This window comes from Prosopis cineraria, unplaced genomic scaffold (assembly GCF_029017545.1).
Source record: "Prosopis cineraria cultivar Desert tree isolate PC_DT_omini unplaced genomic scaffold, ASM2901754v1 PC8, whole genome shotgun sequence".
NCBI classification, from domain to species: domain Eukaryota; kingdom Viridiplantae; phylum Streptophyta; class Magnoliopsida; order Fabales; family Fabaceae; genus Prosopis; species Prosopis cineraria.
The window spans coordinates 12,513,437-12,532,142 of record NW_026555339.1 but is presented as its reverse complement, the minus strand read 5'-3'; the positions used below and the strand labels follow the sequence as shown (position 1 = coordinate 12,532,142).

At 32.8% G+C, this 18,706-nt stretch overlaps 1 long non-coding RNA gene and 2 pseudogenes across 1 annotated transcript; 2 read left to right on the top strand and 1 right to left on the bottom strand.

Annotated features, from left to right (window-relative positions):
- Positions 1-19: 19 nt before the first annotated feature.
- LOC129317320 (wall-associated receptor kinase 3-like) lies at positions 20-2,175 on the top strand (annotated as a pseudogene).
- Positions 2,176-6,493: 4,318 nt separating this feature from the next.
- On the bottom strand, positions 6,494-8,519 carry LOC129318942 (uncharacterized). Its single transcript, XR_008595361.1, has 3 exons — positions 8,383-8,519; positions 8,138-8,287; positions 6,494-8,058 (listed from the first exon to the last, which is right to left on the bottom strand). It is a non-coding gene; the product is annotated as an uncharacterized LOC129318942 (long non-coding RNA).
- Positions 8,520-8,998: 479 nt separating this feature from the next.
- On the top strand, positions 8,999-13,873 carry LOC129317319 (wall-associated receptor kinase 2-like; annotated as a pseudogene).
- Positions 13,874-18,706: the final 4,833 nt, after the last annotated feature.

The following is an 18,706-nucleotide window of genomic DNA, read 5'->3' as shown; positions in this document are numbered from 1 at the left end:
AATTGTGCTACGATCTCTCATGATTTCAGATGTGGATGAGTGCCATGGCATCAATAATTGTACAGACTCGGCAGTTTGCACCAATCATCGTGGTGGCTACACATGTACTTGCCCAAGTGGACAAAAAGGTAATGGCCTCAAAAACGAAACTGGACTGGGTTCGGGCTGCAGCATTCCGGATCCGGATTCTAATCAGGTTGGGCGTGTCATTACAATTTCATTAGGTAAGCATATACGAATATTTCATAGATATATGAAATGCATTAAGTTGGCAACCATATCACGACATTATATCGTTTCTTTATACTTTGCACAAATGCACTTTCACATTTTAAATATAAGCTCAAGCTATATAATATAGTCATTTTATAAACTATGAAAACATTGCAAGTTAAGATTTACTCAAGCAAATTAAGTATTTAATTTTTTTCCGTCAATTTAAATTTTAGGACAGCCAACTTTTTAATCATGAAAGTTTTTTTGCTTCCTAAGTTTATCTACGTTGAAAAGGACATGTGTGTTTAATTCCCTTAAATTAAATAAAATATTTTTCAAAAAATATTTCAATGTTTTTAAAACTAACGAAATAGTAATTTGTCTTAACTATATCACATTGTCAAAAAGTGTCGCTACCGTCTTCAAATTACAGTTAATTATTTCTTCACGGCCGGTTTAATTTGTTTATTAGGACTTGGCGTAGGAGAATGATTAAAAATGGACAGAGGATTTGCATCTTCACATATGTTGAAATCAAAATTCGAAACATTTTTTCTAGAATAAAATCTCATTTTGAATTCTATTGCTTGCAGTTGTTGCTGTAGCTTTGTTGGTTGTCTTCACACTGCTCTTTGCATTATGTTGGGCACAAAAGCGAAGAAGTTTGAAACAACTGAGAAAAAGAAATTTTGAACAAAATGGAGGAAACTTGCTTCTACAACAATTTTCACAACGACAAGGATATACTGCAAGGACCAAGATCTTCACAGAAGATGAGCCACAAACAACTTTGATGAAAGTGGGATACTTGGTTGTGGAGGACAAGGCACAGTTTATAAGGGTACGTTGTCAAACAACACACATGTTGCCATTAAAAAGTCTAGAGTTGGAGGGGATCTCCAAAATATTAAAAGTTTTGTCAATGAAGTATTTGTTCTTTCCCAGATCAACCATCGGAATGTCGTCAAACTTTTAGGGTGTTGTCTTGAAACTGAAGTGCCTTTATTAGTTTATAAATTTGTAGACAATGGCACCCTTCTTGATCATCTTAGCCCATCAAAAAATGATTGTTCTATTACATGGGAGACTCGATTAAGAATAGCTGCAGAGACTTCTGAAGCCATTTCATATTTACACTCTGCTGCTTCTATTCCAATTATCCATTGAGATATTAAATCTGCGAATATACTATTAGACCATGATAACAGAGCAAAGGTGTCTGATTTTGGAGCTTCGAGGCTTGTCCATCTTGATGAAGCTCAAGTTGCCACAGTGATCCAAGGAACAATGGGATATTTAGATACGGAGTACCTACAAACAGGCCAATTGAATGAAAAGAGTGATGTTTATAGTTTTGGGATTGTGCTTGTGGAACTACTCACTGGGAAAAGAGCATTTAAATTCAATAATGTGTTGGCTAGTCACTTTGTATCTTCAATGAGAGAAGACCGCCTGTGGAAAATTCTTGATAAGTGAGTGCTAGACTAAAAGAAGAATGCACAACCATTGAAGGAAGTAGCCTTATTGGCAAAAAGGTGCATTAGAGTTAACGGAGAGGAAAGGCCAACAATGAAGGAAGTAGCAATGGAACTACAGGGCCTAATGGCAATGGAAAAACATCTTCAAGAGAAGGACAAGGATGTGATGGTAGAAGAAAGTAAATACTTACTTGGTCATTTTCCTAATGATGGATACGGGAGTGCTAGTGGGAGTATTTCAGTTACCAGCTATGATAGCATTCAAAAGCACGTTGCCTTTGAGATTATAGATGGTGGCCGATGATGATCTTACATTATCAATTAGTAAGTGCATTGATGTGTTTACACTATTCTTGTGGTTTTAGACACAGTAAGAGGTGGATACAATAATAATGCTGATGAGAGTCTATTTCAATCATTTATTTGCAAGTAATTAATGATTTAACTCATGAGTTGCAAATAGATGGATGGAATGAACTCTTATTGCCTTTGATCATGTTTGGTATATGTAAGATTTGGAGTTTTAATTTGTTTTTCTTTCTTATATTTGCTTGGACAGTTCTTAATGAAATTATCATTTAATTTCCATTAAAAAAAACTGGCATCCATCAGATGCAATGTGTTCATTAATTTCGCACACACCTTTTTCCATAAATTTCCATGTCTTAATTACACATATACACATAAATGTATTTCTTGAAACTTTCTTGTCATATTATATATAAAATTAAATGATTAAGTTTCCACGAAATCAAACAATTCGGGGGTCTTTTATGGATTTGGTAAATGTAAATTGAATTTACCCAATGGAGAATGGCATGAGGTATGGCTCAAGATTGATTATAAGGTGGCCTTAATTTAGAAGGGATAATGGCAAATAAAAAAAATTCTTGAAATATGCAATAACAAATAAGTACCGTGAAATATAGTGATAACTATTTTGTAGTCCTTTTTTCCTCTCAGAAGAGTAAAAGAAAGATAGACAAACTTCAAAGCATTTCACTTTAGTCATTTTCTCAAAATAGTCATTTCCCAATTTTACCTTGTCATCGATTTTTTAGTAGTTGGCCTTCACTAATAAATAAATTTGCATTGAGGCATTTATCATTTACTATTTTGTTTTAGTCATTTTCAAAAAAAAAAAGTAATCATTTCCTAATTTTAACTTGTCACTGATTTTTAGTGATAAATAATTTGGAGGGAAACACTTGTCTGTTTCGTTTTAGTCATCTTACTAATTTTACACTATTTAGATATTATTAGCTTAGGTTCAAATTTTTGTTCCTTTGATCGTAATCCATCTAAAATGATGTTTTGTATCTCATTGCATAAATATGATGTGTGAGAGAGAGAGAGAGAGAGAGAGAGAGAGAGAATAAAAGCGTGTGTAAGGTGGTTTTCATTTTCCTTATATTAGTGTCTAAGTTTTGTAGAAAATATTATGAGTGATGCCATTAATTTAAAACTAAAGATGCATATGAGATTAGAAAATTTATAGAAAATTGAACTGAATAATATTCACAGCCATAGTTGTTTTTCCTTTTCCTTTTCTATTCTTTTTTTAATTGTGTGATAAGGGAAGTTGCCTCTGTGAAAAGCACTTGTGGAAAATTTGGAATTGCATTATGCAAATGTGATTTTGATGGATGTGTTAGGTCGTTCAGCTTCTCTCCACAAATATTGAAAAGATGAGTTTGGGGTCTTTGCCATTTATCTGTATTTTTGTCTGGATTAAAATTGGATGGTCCATATATAATTTTACTTTATTCTTGTTCCCTTAAATAGTTTGTATTTTAATAGATGTGAAATCTAAAAGAAAGACAAATTTGCAAATATTGGTTTTTTCCCTGGGAAAAGTAAAGTTATCCCTTAAAAAACAAAGAACGAAAAATTTTAAATATTCCGTGCCATTCCAATCAGATTTGGACAGCATGAATTTCACTTCAAGGAAGGAACCATATCTTGACACGCACATTTTTTTGGAGAACTTTATCGAATGCTTCTGTTTGGACAAGCGATGAATAATAAAACACAAAGAGTTGCTTCACTTTTATGCACTCGAATTTTAAAGACTATTTTCACTTAATGGACAATTCAAATCACGTTTAAAGAGATGAGAGAAAATTCCAACAAACGTTTGGTTTAATTGGCAATGAGATATTGTATTAACTAAACTAATGGTTTCAAGTTCGAGTCCTAAAAATATGTCAGCATAATTGATGATAGAGCTTTCACTTGAAAGGATTCCGACCTAATTTTATCTGGATTAGTCAAGCTTTGACATCGGATACCAGATGGTTTATTGATAAACAAAGATGATAGAGAACAGGCAGGAGAAGAGAAGCCAGGCATAAAAAAATTGGCCTTGCTGATCAAACCTTTATGTTGAACATTCATTTGGCTAATTCGCGTGTGGAATATTCAACAAATTAAAGGAGACTTGGTCAAAGTCTCCCACTTTGTTGTATTTGTTAAACATCACATTCAATATTCTCTAGCCATGCCATGCAATCAAGTCTTCGCCATGAATTGAGACTTGCTGCCCTTAAAGCCAACAAGACATGGAGTTTAGAGTTGTTACCTCCTGGGAAGCATGTCATTGATTCAAAATGGTTTTATGAAATGAAGTACAAACCCAACAGGGAGAGTGCTAGTTACAAAGCTCGTTTGGTAGCTCATGGTTTCACACAAACCAAAGGAGAGGACTTTCATGATACTCTCACGCCTATGGCAAAACTCGCCATTATGTGCACTTTGCTTGCTGTATGCTACCAAGCGTGACTGGGCTGTTCATTAGTTAGACGTTAACAATGCTTTCCTTCACGAGAACTTCGATGAAGATATTTACATGTGTATCCCCTTAAGAGTTTGCTCGTGAGGGGGAGACATGAGTGTGGAAGTTGAAAAAGTCCTTGTATGGCTTACAATAGGCTTCTTGGAATTGGCATTCGAAATTCACCCACGCTTTGATTGAAATTGGCTTCAAACAGAGCAAGGTTGATCATTCTCTATATGTTTTCCAAAATTTGAGCAAAATGGAGGAAATTTTGACAAAACTAAGGGTTAATGATTCAAACTATGATTGAACCGAGATCAACCTAATTATAATTAACTAAAAATGATGTCATTTCAAATTCAGCAAAAGGAAAAATATATAAAACCCAACAGCAAGTTAATTCATCCAAAACTCATGATCTGGCTAGCACGGGACTAGTTTGACCAGCCAATCTGAGTTGGGTTTTAATACTATATGCTCTACCTTGACTTGAAGCTTAGCAACTAATGAATTCAAACATAATATTATTGCAAGTTTACTAAATCATAAAATTGAAGATGGAACAAATTAAATAGAAAGAAATAGAGGGAGTTGAAGAATAATCATCGATCAACACGCTTACTAATCAATAGATCCTTCCTCTGTCGTAGATCTCCCACGAACACTCTTGGAAATCCACAATAGGCTTAGCTTTCAAATAGAATTAATTGGGTCCTTTGAAGAGTTTTGTAAAAGACTACTGCTTTTAATGATAAAAAAACTATTATTATCACAGAATGATCAAAAACCGTTAATGGTCTTTTTAAGAGTCTAAAACAATTATAAAAGATCCAAATTAGATTTCACAATTATGTAGTGATGATATATATATATATATATATAGTCCAACTCTATGAGGCCGCCCATTAGCCGATGTTATTAGGTGATGCAAATATATTTATTTAGAAGGAAGAGTACGTAGAAGATAACTCTGAAAACCTGGTCCAAGTCCTCTTTTAAAGACTCGTAAAACAAGTTACACGTCCTAGCGTAATAGATGCGGCCATGGGGTGATATAGATACCACAATAATTCATTCCAACCGTGTATTTGCAATTAAATGAACGCTTGAAATTATACAACGAATTAAAATCACACTGTTTCATTAAATTCTACAAAACATGCACACAGATGATTATGATTGATATATGTCTTTACCAAACTCTTATTAAATCCGTCCCTCAAATTCAAATCCACGAGAGGTGGACCAAGACAACTGTCACACCCCATAAATAAAGGGTGACTCACGGGTGTGAACCACTTACACATTTCCGTAAGCCCTAAAATGAACATATATTCCATTTTACAAAAGAAAAAAATTAATCAAATTACATGAGAATTAAAATAATTTCTTTAAACTCATTATCATAAGAAGGTGTTGATGTTTTTGTAGAAATTTCAGCAGAACCTCCCCTGTAACTAAGATTTCCTGAAAATTCTACAACAAAATTTTTTTGCAGACAACAGTATAAATCAAGAGCGTAGCTCCTTCCAGCCAGCAACTAATATACAAACTAAAACAAAGTTTATCAATAATCTATGTGGAGCATCTACTCTTTCTTTTAAATAAAAAAAACATACAAATTATCTAGTTACATTAAAAGCAATAATACCAATTAAAAATTTCCACCCATTGTAGCTAGTTTGCCTTTCAGAGGTTAAGGGGAATCAGCGTCAGCTAACAAATTTGAGGCCAAAATAACTTTTTCAATTAATAGCATTCCCATGGTAAAATTCTTAAAATTTAAAATCAACAAACTCTAATAATGGTGCCAACTAATTAAAATAATTCCTCAAAATTTTTATAAATCTGTAAGTCATAATCATAATTGTAAAATATGAGTAAGTTGAAAATAATTTATGCTATCATGCTTAAAGAAAACAATTTACTCACATATAATTCAAAGTAGTAAAATTGTTAGCCATAATCATATAAATTTTGAAAACACTTTAATCAACATTTAAAATTTTGAGAACTCAACAAAACAGGTTACAAACGTGGAGACACAGTCCACGAGGATAAATAACCAAACGCGGCTTATGCCACGAAAACAAACGTGGACACACCAGTCCACGAGGGTAAGTAACCAAATGCAGCCGAAGCTACGAAACAAACATGGAGACACAGTCCACGAGGATAAATAATCAAACGCGGCTCAGGCCATGGAATCAAACGCAAGTACAAAGCTCATGAATACCAAACTTGAGAATAAAACTCACGAAACAAACTAGCTAGTGTTTAACCACAGCGCGCTATGGGCTAACGGAACTACCGTTAGTAGCAGTGTTCTGTTTCGAGTTCTCTTAAAATCATGCTTCAAACATGCGAGAAAAACAATTATGATTGAAATAAATTATCATTCTTACTGCCAAACTCGCATAAATTGTTTCAAATCTCAACATTTGTCAAAATCATAAACTTGCATTAATTAAGTATTCAATAAATTTCAAAGTTTAACAACCATACAAGAATGCTTCCATCAATTTTGGAAATATATTTTCAAGAATCAATAAATGCACATACCATAACTTATTTGTCCTTCATTGATACTTCATAATTTTCAAAATTAATATAATTCATAAGAATAAAATATTTCAGGAAAAAAGCTATTAAAAATAAAAATAAATTAAATGGAATGCTATTCACTTACTCGTCAGAGTTCTAAATTCTCAAAGATATTCTTCCTTTAATTCTTTTTAAGGTCCTGTTCTTCCACACACTCTATAAGGATATAAATAAATATCCTTTCAATAACTTTTTTTTAATCTATTACATAATCTCAACCAACCACCATCATTTAAATTTCCAAAACAAAAATTCATGCCTTAGAGTTGATCAAAGTATTGTTATCCATATCACTAGTCTCCTCTAACTTATTTTAACTATGCCAATCTATTTCCTTGAGATACAATTTTCTCTCAAGCTTTGCACCAAATTCCTTGGGTGCCTTACTTCTACCAATTCAATTTAAACATCCAACAATTTACTAATAACCTTACAATTCTCAAGAATTTAAATGGCTTCATACAAATTCATATTTAAATTCTTTTACAATCTATAAGTCAATTTGCAGATCCAAAATTTTTCATACTAGCATACTTCTCACAAAGACTAATTAAATTTCAAAAATGCAAATCCAAGCCAACTCTCTTCCTGGAAATTTTATCAAACACTATATGAGCATAAGTTATCAAGCTAATATTAACATTTTCTTTCAAAATTTCAGCTTCCTTAAACCTTACAACATCACTAATTCAATCATTTTTAATTACAAACTCAATTCCATACTATCAACTCCTTCCTTATAAAACCACTAATTTCAATTTAAAATCAAGTTTCCTCTTCCTATATACCCATATACGGTCACGGGCAGCAGCAGGGCTTAAGAAAAATAAAATTGCAACATCAACTCCATCCCTTCACCATCTCACACGCACAGAATTTTCTAAGGAGAAGAGATCAAAGATTCTCACCTTGGATAAACTAACAACACGCAAACTAAGAGGGGGAAGAGAATGTTCGTCTGCATAGTGAAAGAGAGGAAGATCGCTGTTGGCATAGAGAAGAGATGAGCAAACCAGTGATTGACAGAGCAAGTAGAACAAAAGAAGTAAGTTCTCCTATTCACCTGCACAGCCATGCCAATGATGAAGAAAAGGAAAAAAATCGATCTGGAATAGAGGAGGAGGAGGAAGACGACATGTTTTTGTTGATCAAGGGCGGATGAGACAACAGCAACAGCAAGCACGCCGGCGAGCTCATAACCACAAGCTACAGACTGAAAAAAAAAACGACGAGGAAGCTCGAGTTACTTGCACGGTTTTACAGACGATAAGATAAGGGAGAATGACGCAAAACAGAGGAGAGCACTACCAGCCCATTTGTCCTTTCCCACGGTGAAGACTCGGGCGTTTATGGAGTCACTGGCGACCAGTAGAATGACAAAGCTGATAGCGGAGGACAGAAGTCTGGACGAGGGTTTGAAGATTTTGGAAAATCTTCAAGCTCTCTCTCCACCAACCAGTATGCACGGATCTGATAAAGAGAAAGAAAGAAGAGGAATATATCAGATTTGAAGAAGGGCATTTTGGTAATTTCACAGAGTCAAAAATTGCAAAAGTAATTCTCCTTTTAGCCTCTATCAGTTCGAACTTGGTAATTTCACAGAGTCAAAAATTGCAAAAGTAAAAATTAAGAACTTCTTTATTTGAATATTATACTGTTTTTTCATAGTTTATAAATAAGAACATTTTTGTATATTTAAATTAAAGTATATTATTTTAATTTTAATCGATTTGAGTGCGGGATATCACTTAGTTGAATCATTAACCCTTAAATTACTACTTCAATTGGTTCAATAAACAGTATCTCAGTAACAAGAAGGTGCTTTTGTGCTTCCCTGGCAAGTATGTTCATGTTAAATGCCTTGGCTTACCTGATCATCAAAATGCACAAGCATTATTGTCACGATCATCACAATAGTAAAATGATGGGTTTGAGTAGTCCATTGCTTTTGAAACTGGCATTAGTGGCAGCGACCGCGGCCGCCACCTCCGATGCATCCCCCATCGCAGCCTGCCATAGCAAGTGCGGGGACGTGGACATCTATCCTCCCTTTGGCACATCGGAAGACTGCTTTAAAGATGAAGATTTTCGTATAACCTGCAAGGATCTGATCCCATATTTAGGAACAAATGAAACTTTCCAAGTCCTCAACATCTCTGGGGACGCCAGTGAGCTGCTCGTCTCTTCTCTGGTTTATCATGATTGCTATCCCAAAGAAAGCAATTATTGGGGCAGTGGTCTTCCGGTTCCTACCAAGTTCGTTATACCCAATAAAAAGAACGTTTTCACCGTCGTGGGGTGTAACGCCTACGCTTGCTTCTATGACCTCGAAGTAAAAAGACTTATCGGCTGCAACTCAGAGTGCAGTGACTTGTCATTATCCGTGGGATTTGGAAACTGCTCTGGTCGATCTGGTTGCTGTCAGAGTAGCTTTGAGCAAGCTATTAGAGGTTATACGAATAATATTGTTTTTTACAATCGAGGCCAGACATGGCCGGCGACGACTTCTTTAAGAATTGCAGTTATGCATTTTTTGCCAAGAACGGATCGTTCAACTATTCCGACAGAGAAATCGGCAATCTAAGGAAAAGCAAAAGATCTACTGTGGTTCTCGATTGGGCTGTTGATGAGACTAAGTCATGCGCTGGAGCCTGCAAAGCTAATGAAAGTAGATGTGAAGAATCACAAAGTGTCGATGGCTACTACTTCTGCAAATGTAAACCAGGGTTTGAAGGCAACCCCTACCTCTCCGGTGGCTGCAAAGGTGATTATCATTGAATATATATTACTCTCACCTTCATTTTTTTCAAAATGACAAAGCAAAAGGGATCGAGTAGCTTATGTTTAAGTTGTCCCAATATATATGTTTAAGTTGTTTATGGATTTGAATTCTATCAGTCTCCAAAATTTAAATCCTCTTACCCATTAAATATTCACGGATCCGGATTGAATTGAATGAGTGTTCCAAATCCTCTAACACAACAAGTGTCTCACATCGCACTATATATAGAGATTATCATTGATTTATAATCGAAATTTATCGTAGATGTTATATTAAGATACATCTTTTCCCATGTCTTATAATATAATTCAATCATACATGTGACTGCCGAAAAATGATTAAAACACATCTTTATAAAAATAGCTTTTTCATTTGTTTCTCTCGTCAGGCATGAATTTTCAAATGTTGATAAAATCTTACAGTTGCAATATGGGCACTTATTGTGTGAGAGGATTTGGGACACTTACAGAATCCAAATCTAAGCATTCACAGTGCAAGCGACTTTAGATGCATTTGATTTTGATATATAGGTGGCAATATTAAGTTTTAGGGAAATATAGATGTATAATTCTACATACTTGAAAAAATTTGAAAAGTAAATTTTAGAGAATATTTTAATACTATTTTCTATAGGATTAATTGTGAAATGATATCTCAACAATATAATTTCAGATGTGGACGAGTGCCTTATGAGAGACTTGAATAAATGCAAGCATTGGGAACTTTGCAACAATACGTATGGAAGCTACACATGTTCTTGTCCACCTGGACAACAAGGCAATGGCCTCAATAATGAAACTGAACCGGGCTCAGGCTGCAGCACTCCGGTTCACTCTGATCAGAGTTGGCGTATCGTTACACTTCCTTTTGGTAAGCATGTGTACCAATATTAAGATTTGTTTGTCTAGCTATTTGACTTCTTCTTCTTCTTTTTTAAAGTAGTTTTGACAACTGGTCAATAAATCAATGGTCAAGGAGGCCAAGAAGGCAGTGGAACAATTTCACACTTTTTTAAATTACTCCAAAGTCCCTTTAAAACCCATTAGTATAAGAAATAAATTAAAACTGAAGGACCTATTATATTATTATTTAATTTTTTCCTTACTTGAGACCTATAATATGAAAAATTTCCCCTATATTTTATTATGTAAACATGGGTAAGATTGTCATGAGTATACTGAAATAATGAAATAAGAATTAATGAACTATTGCTGGTCCAAAAGATGAATATACTGTTTAATTTGGCATAAAAAACACCATTGACAAGAATTATATAATCTGTGGAGAAAACTTGTATACTTTATATTGAAGTTATTTTTTCAATTAAATTGTGTTAGGAAAATATTTTAAATTTTGAAATATTTTTAAAAATATTAATTGTTTTCATTGAATAAAAAACATTACACATATAAATTGGAAAATTGACAGAAAAATACCTCCAAAATATGTAAATGACAATTTAGGTACCGCAAAATATAATAATTATTTTTAAACCCCAAGATTTCAATGTCGTTTTTGTGAAATGACATATTTGTTCCAAGAAAACGATCCTTTATTTTAGTAAATCAGGAACAATTTTGTTTTGGGAAATAACTACTTTTCTTGTAAAAATGACTATAATGGAATAACATATTACAAATTACTCTATGCAAAATTTTTAGCTGTGGGATTTCATTGATAAAAAAATATCAACTTATAATTTGTTATATTCTGTTCCAATCATTTTCCTGAGAAAAGTAGCTGTTTCTTAAAAGAAAGTAGTAACTATTCTTTAGTTGTTGGACTTCATTGGTTAAAAAATCTGCACAAAACAACTTGCAGTTGCTACTATGTTATGGTCATTTTCCCAAGCAAAATAGTTAATTCCCAAAACAAAGTAGTCAATGATTTAGTAAGAGAAAGGATATTCTTTATAAGGACAAAGATGTTATTTCACAAAAACATTGTCAAGCAAGTCCCTAGGGACTAGAAAATAATTATCACATTTTATGGTACCTAATTGTCATTTGCATATTTTGGAGGTGTTTTAAGCCATTTTCTAATATAAACTCGGGTATCTAATTTTTTTATTCGATTTATTTTTTCTTGGACAGCCAGATATTAAGCCTGAAGGTTTTTCGTCCTTAGTTTATGCCCATTGAAAACAACTTGCATGGTTGCTTTCTTAAATAAAATTGAAAAAGAACGATCAAATTTTTAAAATTGAAAATAAAAGTTGAACCAACAGATTAATTTCTAATTTTAAAAATAAAATATTTTAAAAAGCTTAAAATTTTTCAATACTAATGAAAAAGCAGCTTGTTTATTTAAGGATTAAATAACAATTCAACTCTTAAACTATAGGTTTAGCTTGGAGCGTTTGGAACCTTAAACTTGTTTTTAGTGCGATGTTCCCTCAACTTTTGAAAATGGTGCAATTTCACCTCTACCATTAACTACAAAAGTTAAATTTTCTTTGATGTCATTTTTTAGTCAAAAAATAGTCAAAGTTAACTTTTATTAAAAGCAAAAACTATATTGCACTATTTTTAAAAATTGAGGGAGATATTACATCAAAAATGAGTTTAGTGTCTTAGACACTTTTGGACATAAAATTTAACAGCTAAATTACCCTTCAACCCTTTATTTAACTATATCACATTGTCAAACAGTACTCTTGCCACCATCTTCAAACTATAGTTTATTTATTTGTGTTTGGTTTAGGATTTTGTTGGAGAGCATGATTAAAAATAAACATAGGAGATTAATTACCACCCTCACATATGTTTAAATCGAAATTCTAAACTTTTTTTTGTAGAAAAATAACATATCAAAATTTATTGCTTGTATGTAGTTGTTGCTTTAGCTTTGTTGGTTGTCTTCACTCTCCTCTTTGCATTATGTTGGGCACAAAAGCAAAGAACTTTGAAACAACTAAGAGAAAGAAACTTTAAGCAAAATGGGGGAAACTTGCTTTTACAACAATTTTCTTAACGACAAGGATATACTGAAAGGGCCAAGATCTTTACAAAAAATGAGCTTAAGAATGCCACAAACAACTTTGATGAAAGCAGGGTCCTTGGTTGTGGAGGACAAGGAACGGTTTATAAGGGTACATTGTCGAACAACACACATGTTGCCATTAAGAAGTCTTGAGTTGGAGGGGATCCCCAAAATATTAAAAGTTTTATCAATGAAGTATTTGTTCTTTCCCAGATCAACCATCGGAATGTGGTCAAACTTTTAGGGTGTTGTCTTGAAACTAAAGTGCCTTTATTAGTTTATGAGTTTGTAGATAATCACACCCTTCTTGACCACCTAAGCCCATCAAAAAAAGATTGTTCTATTACATGGGAGACTCGATTAAGAATAGCTGCAGAGACTGCTGAAACCATTTCATATTTACACTCTGCAGCTTCTATTCCAATTATCCATCGAGATATTAAATCTGCCAACATACTATTAGACCATGACAATAGAGCAAAGGTGTCTGATTTTGGAGCTTCAAGACTTATCCATCTTGATGAAGCCCAAGTTGGCACCGTGATCCAAGGAACAATAGGATGCTTAGATCCGGAGTACCTCCAAATAGGCCAGTTGAATGAAAAGAGTGATGTTTATAGTTTTGGGATTGTGCTTGTGGAACTACTCACTGGGAAAAGAGCATTTGAATTCAATAATGTGTTGGCTAGTCACTTTGTGTCTTCATTGAGAGAAGACCGCCTATGGGAAATTCTTGATAAGCGAGTGCTAGATCAAAAGAAGAATGCACAACAATTGAAGGAAGTAGCGTTATTGGCAAAAAGGTGCATTAGAATTAACGGAGAGGAAAGGCCAACAATGAAGGAAGTAGCAATGGAATTACAAGGCCTAATGGCAGTGGGAAAGCATCTTCAAGGAAAGGACAAAGATGTGATGGCAGAAGAAAGTGAATACTTACTTGGTCAATTTCATAATAATGGATATGGGAGTACTAGTGCGAGTATTTCAGTTACTAGCTATGATAGCATTCAAAAGCAAAGTCCTTTGAGATTATAGATGGTGGGCGATGATGATCTTATAGTATTAATTAGTAAGTGCATTGACGTGTTTATACTATTCTTGTGGTTTTAGACAGAGTAAGAGGCGGATACAATAATGACGGTGAGAGTCTATCTCGGTCGTTTATTTGCAAGTAATAATGATTTAACTCTCATGAGTTGCAAATAGATAGGTGGAATGAACTCTTATTGCCTTTGATAATGTTTTGCATATGCATCTTTAATCAAAAACCACCTTTCATTTAAGGGAAAATGGCAATAAAATCCTACCGAAATATATGAATGACAATTAGGTCTCTTAAAATGTCATAATTCCTCTGAACTCTTATTACCTTTCACGATAATGTTCTGTATATCTTTTATCAAATACCTCCTTTTATTTAATGGTAGTTGATGAAAGATTTGGAGTTCTAGTTTGTTTTTCTTTCTCGTATTTGCTTGGACAGTTCTTAATGAAATGGCATACACCGTATTCCATATATTCCTATGTGTTAGTTACACACACAAACAAATGTATTTCTTGAAGCTTTCTAGTCCTATTAAAAACTAAATAAGTTGCCATAAAAACCGAGAGAGAGAAGGAGAAATCAAACAATTCGGGGGTCTTTTAAGTATTTGGTAATGTAAATTGAATTTATTCAATGGAGAATGGCATGAGGTGGCTTACAAGATTGATTATTAGGTGGCCTTAATTTAGAAGGGAGAATGACAAAAAAATATTCTTGAAATATGAGATGACAAATAAGTACTTTGAAATATTGTGATAATTATTTTATAGTCTCTGGTGGCTTACCTGTCATAATTTAGTTTAAATGTGAAAAAACTTTTTACCCCTAAAAAATATACTTCAGAACATTTCACTTTTATGTTTTAGTCATTTTTTCAAACGAAATATATTAGTCATTTCCCAATCTTAACTTGTCATTGATTTTTAGTGTTTGGACTTTACTAATAAATAAATTTTCATTGAGGCATTTATTATTTACCATTCTGTTTTAGTTATTTTCTCAAAAAAGTAACAATCTCCCAATATTAACTTGTCACTCATTTTTAGTAATAAATAGTTTTGCAAAGCGGCATTTGTCATTTGCTATTTCGTTTTAATCATCTCTCCCAATATAATAGTCATTTCCTAATCTTAACTGATTTTTAGTCTTGTGATTTTGCTAATAAACAAATTTGTAGAGAGACAATTGTCATTTGCTCTTCCATTTTATTCATTTCTCCAAATAAAGCAATTATTTCCCAATCTTAACTTGTTACTGATTTTTAGTAGTTGGGGGCAAATATGTTGTTTTGCAAAAATAAAAAATAAAAATAAAAATGTCAGACAAGTATCAAGAGAGTACGTAATAATTATCGCATTTTATGGTATTTATTTATTATATATTTGCATATTTAAAGGCATTTGCTTGTCATTCTCCCAACTTAGACTTACAATGAGAAAAAAGGAATAGGCGGCTACACTACTACTTGTCATTCTTTATCCGTGGCTGGATAAAGCATTGACGTTAAGTCGTTAACTTTGTTCTTTTAGGCTAAGTGCTGGTTTGGTCTTCTTGAACTAGCTCAATATTTTTGAAGTTAGTATAGGACTTGAGAATATATATGAAAAAAAAAACTGAATTTCTCCTTAATTGAGACTTTGTTGGTATTTATAAGGGTTTATTTTACTTTTGTGTGTGTTGGCCGGGAAAAATGATTTAGATCGGTGGATATCTTTTGTGATATATTGTGCTTATGAAGCAATGAAACAGAAATTACAAGAGACCTATCCATGGTTATATCATCCATACCAATTAAGTGATGATAGAGAATACTTGGGATCATTTTGTATTGGAGTTGACATTTTCCCCTTAATTAATTGTGTGTGTGTGTGTGTGTGTGTAGAGAGAGAGAGAGATGCTAATGGGAAAGCACACTTTTAGCTATATAATTAGCTCAGGTTCAAATTTGTGTTCCTTTGATCATAGTCTATCTAAAAAATTGTATCTCATTGCATAAATATCACGTGTGTGTGTAGCGTGGTTTTCATTTTCCTTAGTGTCTAAGTGTTGTAGAAAATATTATGAATGATGTCATTAATTTAAAATACCTTGAAAAATAAACTAATAGGAAAATATTTTATGATAAATGATAGCAGCATAAAAGAAAGGAGATGAAAACTGAAAGTTTATGTGCCTGCATATAATATTAACGTTTGTGTGTCTAAATTTTGTGGGAAATAAAATAACAGTAATGCCATTGGAAAACCAAAGATGTATAGAAGATTAAAAAAATGGAAAACCTGAACTAAATATATATTCAAAGTTGCTTTGGTGGACCTAGGTTGAGGTGAGGGTGAGCAAAAGCCCCCACTCAACTTGGCAAAATTTATAAGCATGTATTATAACTTAAAAATTTACACCCACTACTCAAATAATTTGGAACCATTTAAACTCAAAATAAAAACCTATTTATGTTCTAAAAAGAATTTAAGCATTTGATATTTGACTTGAGTCCTATATATTTTAAACACTTAACATGTTACCTTTAAATTTATATTATTCTTTTTTAGGTAATATAAATTTACACTATCTTTTATAGTATTTTAATTTTAATTTTAATTTTAATTATTTTATATTCTATGCCCCACTAATCCGGGGTCCTACGTCTGCTTAGCTTAGTTATTTATATATGAAAAGATAGTTGGAATTTTATTAGTCATGTGATTTTATGTGGATGTTATTAGGCCGTGGAATGCAAGTTGGCCTAACTAATTTGAGGATGATTCGTTGCCTTATTCTGGCGTGAAATATTGATCAAGAGGGAGACTTGATCGATGAGTCTCCCAACTTTTGTTGTATTTGTGAAACTTCATCTTCATCTTTTAGCTCTTGATGTTTAATGACTTGTTTGAGTCAATGCAATGACGAAGTCTCCTCGTCAATGTCTCTCTTAGGAATTGAAGAAAGAGATATGTACAATATAATAATAGAGATGCTCCCTCTAGTTTTATGTATAAGACAGATAAAGAAGATTTTTATGATCCTATTTATAAGCCTCTATATATATATATATATCTCTCTCTCTCTCATACACACACTCACTCACTCACTCACTAATATTAAAAAAACTTAATTATTATTCTATCAAGTGTCTTATATTATATTAAAAATCATGGAGTGTTTCTAGAAAACACCCCATAATAGAGATTGGAGAGAGTATTAGATACTTGAAGGATTTGTCATCATAATCACAAAAAGAAAGTATAAATAATACTCAAAGATAAAAGGAAATGAACCCATGCAATAGAAATATTGCTTTATATATGCTAGCAAGGTATTTAAGTCTAACCACTAAAATAAAAATATTAAAATCCCTCATAATTAAGGTTGACTCCATGAGTTAATAATGGGGGTGAGTGTCTCTCCATTTCTTTTTCCTTCTTTTCACTCCATTTCTTAATCATTACCATTCATCAAATTTATAATTAAAATAAATTCATTTAACAAAATAAAATCAATGAAGTTGATTGAGAAATGGAAAGAAAAGGAGAAAAAAGAAGTGAAGAGACCCCTCTCCCCTAACAATCTATGCTAGAGGTTTGTCATCCATAAAAAATCAAAATAACTAAAATAAAGCCTTGAAAAAATGATTTTAGCACATATAAAATGATTAAAAAATTTATATGGATCTTTTAAGAGTCTAATAAAATAATTATAAAAGATCCAAATTAATTCCACAATAATGTAGATGATGACGATGATAAAGATGATAATCCAACTCTTTCTGGCTGCACATCCGCCAGCAAGAGAGACGTTAGGTGATGCAAATTTATCTTCTCATGTAGGAAGAAGAGTAGAAGTATCCCCCGAAGACTTTGACTTGTCCAAGTCTTTTAGAAACCTACCACGGGATGAAATTCCAGAAAGTGATGACAAAATTTTGATTTGGGTTTAGGAGGTGAGACAATTTTCTACACTTAGGGTTGGACTACCTGAATAAGCCAAAGATATCGGGGCCAAACTTTAACCTGAATTCTTTTTTATTATTAATAAAATAAAATTAAAATCATGTAAAAATTGGAAATCTTAATTTTAAAATAAAATTGAAATTGACTTAAAAATAAAATAATATTAAAATTTTGAATATTTATGTCTGGCCAAATAAATCAAAAGTTAGATGAGTGTTTAGGATCAAGTTTAGTTATATGAATTTTTTCATATGTTCAGCCATTCAAGTATTTTAAATCTGATTTAAATAAATCTGGTTCCAATAAATTTTGATTCATTCAAATTACTAGCTTTAAATAGTATTTTATTTATCTTCGACAAAAGGAAAAAAAAAGTATTATCTTATCCTACTGAATCTTGTCTTGTTGGTGGGGCCAATTCATAAATTGTGGGGACACAAAATCTATGTCATGTACTAATTAATGCCTTGTTAGCTCTCTGGAATCGTCCATCAGAGAGAATTACCATCACATAGCTTGAACAATGGGTTTGAGTGCATTATTTCCTTTGAAACTGGCACTAGTTGGCTTCACCCTTGTGGCTGTGGTCGCAGCACAAAAATCAAAACCAAACCAGCTGTGATGCCAAGTGCGGGGACGTGACCATCCCATATCCTTTGGCACAAGGGAAGGCTGCTTTTGTGCCAACAAGTCAACTCAATTTAACAAGTGATATGACATCACACAATTAGGTAATAATTTTGCTTATGGTTCACCTAAAACTTAATTTATAATTATAATGTATAAATTTAGGTTCTTCAACAAATAAAGATTAATCAAAATAGCTCTTCAATTTCCAATTGGTAATCATTAAATCAACCCCACATTGTTCAACTA